The sequence below is a fragment of the Egretta garzetta genome, unplaced genomic scaffold (assembly GCF_000687185.1).
Source record: "Egretta garzetta isolate BGI_Z169 unplaced genomic scaffold, ASM68718v1 scaffold612, whole genome shotgun sequence".
Classification (NCBI taxonomy): Eukaryota; Metazoa; Chordata; class Aves; order Pelecaniformes; family Ardeidae; genus Egretta; species Egretta garzetta.
In genome coordinates this window covers 1,691,877-1,697,613 of record NW_009259030.1, presented here as the reverse complement: position 1 = coordinate 1,697,613, position 5,737 = coordinate 1,691,877, and the positions used below count along the sequence as shown (strand labels likewise).

Here is a 5,737-nt window from a genome sequence, read left to right as displayed (position 1 = left end):
GAGGGGGGGGGGCGGCGCCCAGGGGTGGCGGCGGCCCGACGCTGTCCAAATCGCGTTTGTAACCCGCTGCTGTCGTCAGCAAAGGCTGGAATTGCAGAACACCGTTTCTGCGGAGGCTGGGATAGGTGCCGCTGTTACCAGGAGGGCATGGCTCATACCTGCTTCAAGAGAGTCAGTGCTAAGAGGAAAACACAGAAGTTTTCACTGAGCGTCTTGTTGGGGAAAGACTCTTCATTTTTCCGGCCTGCCTCTGTTACCTCTAAAATCGCACTGCCAGAGATGGCATCAGATTCCTTATTGCCGTATGTGCTCGTGTTTTGCAAGAACTGTTACTGCCTAGTGTGATGCTTTATCAGAGGTATTGATCTTCGGAAGATGGACAGCTCTGCAATTTCCACCTGGAAATCTGTCATCTTAATGGGGATTAGTAGAGGAGAAGTTAATTGTGCCAGGTAAAAGTCTGTATTCAGATTGTTTGGTGGTTTGCCATTGCATGCACCAACATAAGCAAAGCTTAAAGAAATCCAGGACAGCGTTGCCGTCCACATTTGCGTCTTGTGCTATGACATAAAACTGGTCACATCGCTTCTTTGTGTGAAAGCTGCGCTCTGTCGCGCTGCCTTCTTGGGTAAAAGTGCCTAGAAATAAACCAAAAGATGCAAAACTGCAGGACTGAACGTTCCTCTTGAGGCTCCTGTTTGAGACGCGTCCAGATTCGTTACCAGGCCTGTTGCAAAGGTGGGTGACAAGAACTGTTACTGCCTAGTGTGATGCTTTATCAGAGGTATTGATCTTCGGAAGATGGACAGCTCTGCAATTTCCACCTGGAAATCTGTCATCTTAATGGGGATTAGTAGAGGAGAAGTTAATTGTGCCAGGTAAAAGTCTGTATTCAGATTGTTTGGTGGTTTGCCATTGCATGCACCAACATAAGCAAAGCTTAAAGAAATCCAGGACAGCGTTGCCGTCCACATTTGCGTCTTGTGCTATGACATAAAACTGGTCACATCGCTTCTTTGTGTGAAAGCTGCGCTCTGTCGCGCTGCCTTCTTGGGTAAAAGTGCCTAGAAATAAACCAAAAGATGCAAAACTGCAGGACTGAACGTTCCTCTTTGAGGCTCCTGTTTGAGACGCGTCCAGATTCGTTACCAGGCCTGTTGCAAAGGTGGGTGACTCCTCAGAGTGAGCAGGCATGAGGCGGTCTGCCCAACACAAGGAGGGGAGCCTTGCAACTCCCGAGGTTATTTTTTTGGGGAGAGGGTATGTCGGTAGCTTGCCCACCCTATGGCAGGGTAAGGCAGTAATGCTGCAATGCTTGGAATTTTCTTGGGCCTGGTATTCCCAAAAGTGTTTAAATAATGGAATTGGCTAGTGGTGCATTTTGGGACGCTTGGCAGCAGCAACTGGTTCCTGCAGTGCCCCAGACGCTGCTGCTTGGCTCTTCTCTCTTGGGGCATTGTTTCTTTTGCTGCCTGTTCGTTAGCAGAAGAGAAAACGTGTAAAATAAACACGGCTGGCGAACTCCCACGAGAGGCAGGCTGGCAGCTGACCTTGCCTGGCAGCCCTCTGCCCACTACCTTCTTGTAGCCTTTGCAGGCTCCTCTCATGCCTTCGGTGCTTCGGATGGAGGTTTTCTTTTGGCAGCAGATGCTTACAGAAAAGATCTGGAGCATGAGTTTTTGCGAAAGACTGTGCCGGTGAGGTGAGTTGTCATGTTGTGGTGATCTCCAGGAGATTGCCTAAGGAAAGTGACTCCTTTATACACTTGAAGCGGATTGAGAGCTTTTCAACTCTGGAAAGTCACTGCTGGATGTTTCTGGTTTTTCAGCCGAGCTTAGAAAACCGTGGCTCCTGATCCAGTGGTGTTCCCAGAGCAGTGCTCGTGTGCTGGAGTTATTAAATGTTTCCAGCCCTGATCCTGCCGGAGGTAGTGAGGAGAATGAGGAACTCAGCGAGGACAGCTCTGTAAAGATAAAGGGATCCCTCTATGACTTGTTTTACAGGCTTTGAAAGCCCTAATTTTTTATAATGATTATATTAATTACAGACCCGTAGAGCAGATTTAATGGACGAGACCTGCTCCTTAGGTGTTCACCCATTCTGTAATGGCCTGTGTTGGAACTAGTGCTTATAAAAGTCAAAGCATTGAGCTCTGGCCAGAGAAAACAGAGCCACCTTCAATATCTGTGTGAGTTTCTGCTGTCTGTGTTGGAATACAGGTAGGGAAGAGCTTAACAAAACCACCTCTGCTTTTTTGAACTGTTTGACTCGCTGCAGCTGGGCAAGTTGAATGCGTTGGGGGGCTGATACAGGGACTGAAGAACAGCATCCTTTTTTGACTGATTAGGATTTCTCTTCAGAAATTGGTGTCCTGCTGCACCATTTTTATGCTCAAGGTTGGCAGTGAGGTCTGTAATAGGGTGTCTGAGTACATGTTTCTGCTTTTTCAGGAAGGAGGACTATTGAAGCATAGCCTCTCCTTGCTTCTTAACCCCTCCTCCCAAAAGCACAACAGCATGGCAGTGAGTGGAACAACCATTAGATTGAGTTAGACAGCAGCGATACTGCTGATGCTCTAAGCGGAGGCTGAGGCGCAGCTGGAGTGGCACACCAGAAAATCTTCCCTGGTGCCTTGGCAAGATGCATGTTAACGTTTCTATTTGTGTGCGTTTCAGAATCGGGGTACGAGAGAGCAGAGAGGGATCCTTTTCAGTCCTGGGATAACACACAGTCCTGTCCTGCCTGGCGAGGCTTGTATTTGACACTGCTTATTGCTTGTGGGGGTCACTGGCAGAGCTGGTAACGATGCCTCATTTTTAGTCTCTAATGACTTAGCAGCAGGTCTATGTGACTGTCCCCTCGTTATTATACATTCTCTTCTTATCATGTAAATAAATGCAGCCAGCAGCCTCCCTGGCAAAGGCATGATGGTAGCGTGTGTGTCTGCAGTAGCGAAGGAAACATTTTTCTGGCAAAACCAGCTTTGCACTGTTGGCTATAAACCAAATTCAAAGTATTTTCTCAAATTCTTCTATAGAGGAGAAGTGTGGCTTGCAGTTAAGACAGCTCGACCTTCTGGAACATGTCGTTCTCCTCCGCTGTGCCCTGCACCAAGGCTGGTGCTGATGCAAGCATTGGTGCAGACAGGTGTTAACAGCGCCCCGTTTTGAAAACCTGCTGGATTTATTTCAAGAAATGTTGCATCAAGGCATTTGGCACTTCTTAATTTTTAAAGCCATTTACATCTTGGAAGTAAGAGCACACAGGTTTTAATGACTGGCACTGCAATTGCCGAGCTTTGCCCACGCTAACTTTTATGCTGGTTTTCATTCCGGTTGCAAACGCTCAGCCAGGAGAAAGCGGCGTATTTCCTAGTGGAGATACAGGAGGTGTTTTAATTTCTTGAGTAGAGTTTCTTGCCTGCCGTTTGCCAAATGTGCTGGGTGGATAAGCAGTACTTTCCAGAAGGCACACCTTAGTTGCCAGCAGCAAGCACCGGAGGTTAGCTGACTATTGTTCAGAGAGAGCGCGTGTTGCTTTATGCCAGAGCAGAGGCTGGGTTGGCTACCGGTACTGAGGAGGTGGCAAGGGAAGATTCATTAGTTTCTCACCCCTCGCTGACTAACTCCCCATAGGGCTTTCCTTGAAACCAGCCTCCAGTACAGGAGATAAGATGTATGGGAAGCTTATTTTACCTTTGGCATTTCTTTGCGTTCAGAGTAGACACGCGCATCTGCTTGCTTGGGTATCCAGCTCTGTAGCGCTGCACACACCTATTTCCAAAGCGTTGGGCAATTCTCGCTCTGTCGTGGCACGTAATTGTGGAGCTCTCCTGGCTGTTTGTTGCAACAGAGCTGCTATCGCAGCAGGAGTCCTCCCCCCTCCACTGCCCCAGGTTTCCTCTCTGAAATACTGTTTTGTCCCACGACTCATGTTTGAGTAACTCTTCCCGTCTTGTTGGGGAGGACAAGGTAATTGGACGAGGGTAACTGGAACTCACTGCTCCAAAAAACGGTGAAGATTAGTGTTTTCCCTCCCCCACATACCTTTGCTCTTCAGCTTTGTGCTGGACCTTTGCCCTGTTCTGCACTGTTTGTTTCGGGAAAGCTGGGGAATGCGGCACGGCTCCTGAGAGCTGACTCACTGGCCCTGGTTGCTGGGCTTCGGCACTTGCTTCTGCTGCGACCTCCGGTTCCAGATTGCCAGGACTGAGGCGTCACTCGAGGATTCTCACCAACCACCTCCTTACCTTCACAACTCTTCTTTTAAGCTGTTTATTGCCTGTGGTGCCATTGAGGTTTGCACTGGGATTGCATCTGGGATCACCGGATCGGGCATCGGAAGGACGGACTTGGGTCAGACGTGAAGACAAATCGAGTGCAAAAAGCAGGGCTGGGAATGGGGGCACTGGGCCTGCAATGCTCTGCTCTCCCAAATTATGATGCCTGATCCTTTTGTTGTGCTTGAATAGTGTGAAATTGTCCTCAGGGGAACGCCAAATGCCGACTTGGATAGAGCTAGGTTGCTCTTTGCATACTTGAAACTACTTTGTAGTGAATCTCTGACACCACCTCAGTGGTAGTGCTTGTTTGGCTAAATAAGGAATTTTAGTAGAAAGCCATGCTGTCTAGACCAGGTTGGATGTTTTAATCCTTACAGTTACTATAGCTGCAAACAGTAAGGGTTTAAAAAAAAAAAAAAAAAATCATCTTTTTGAAAACTTAAATACACTTGAATGCTGCCAGAGGACTGTGGTGTCCTTTATGGTGGTGCAGCTCTCGGAGGAGCTCTGCTCCTGTCTCAGGAACCAGGTAAACAGAGGTACAGTTGCCTTGCTGTAGACCTGGCAGATAACCGATGGGGAGAGCTGGGAAGCCTTTTTGCTCTGCTCTTACCATAAGTCCACTTGGAAGTGGTGAGCTCTGTTCATTCCCAACCATGATATGCTTTTATATTATGGTCTTTAAAAGGTTATTTATCTTCTGGTTGGTTTGGTGTTGGAACCTTTGCTGTCTTCCTACGAAGGGCTTAAGTCTCCGCCACGCTGCTGGCTCTGTCAAATCCCTGGTTTGCTGTGCACACAGGGAGCTTGGGGAAAGAGGTGGTGCAACCTTGGTGATACCTGCTGGGCTCTCTCACGGTAGTAATGCCATCTAGATGGAGCTTTGCATGGGCAAGAAGTCATCTCCTGAGGCTGGGTAAAGCTCTGAGTACTGTGTGTGGATGTGTGGTCTCTGGCATGGCCAGGTCTACATTTGTCCCTTTGTTTGCTTGAGACTGGGTTTCAGTTCCAAATGCGTTCTGCAGGTCCGGGTCCTTGTTAGTGATCTCTGAGGGGAGTTGGGAGACTTTTCTCCTTGCATTGAAATAACGGGTTATTCTGAACATCTAGTAGGAAATGATACAGCTGCATAACTTGAGCAGGTCAGAGGAGAGGTAAAAGAAAGGCTTCGAAGAAGTTGGTGCAGTGCTGTGAGAACTTAAAGCAGCTACTTGTGTATTTAGGCAACAATAATTGGTGACCAGAACAAATGGAAACTGAATTTGGCCTCGAATAAATCAACTACCAGACTTCTTTGTGGGGAGGGTCCCGGCTCAGGGTTGCTCTGGATTGCTTGGCTGAAAGAAGTGGATGCACACGTGAAGGTCCCACAGCTGCGGAGTGAAAACTGGCACGAGGCATTTGATGAAAATAGGTTTGGTGATGGCAGTTCTAATACTGTGCAAGACAGGAGGG

At 48.1% G+C, this 5,737-nt stretch overlaps 1 protein-coding gene across 1 annotated transcript in view; it reads left to right on the top strand.

Annotated features, from left to right (window-relative positions):
• The first annotated feature begins 234 nt into the window (after positions 1–234).
• Positions 235–5,737, top strand: part of LARP1 (La ribonucleoprotein 1, translational regulator) — a 42,643-nt gene continuing 37,140 nt past the window's right edge. The window contains exon 1 of the mRNA XM_035890279.1: positions 235–302. The gene's annotated coding sequence lies outside the window, so the exon portion shown is untranslated. The remainder of the gene's footprint in view (positions 303–5,737) is intronic.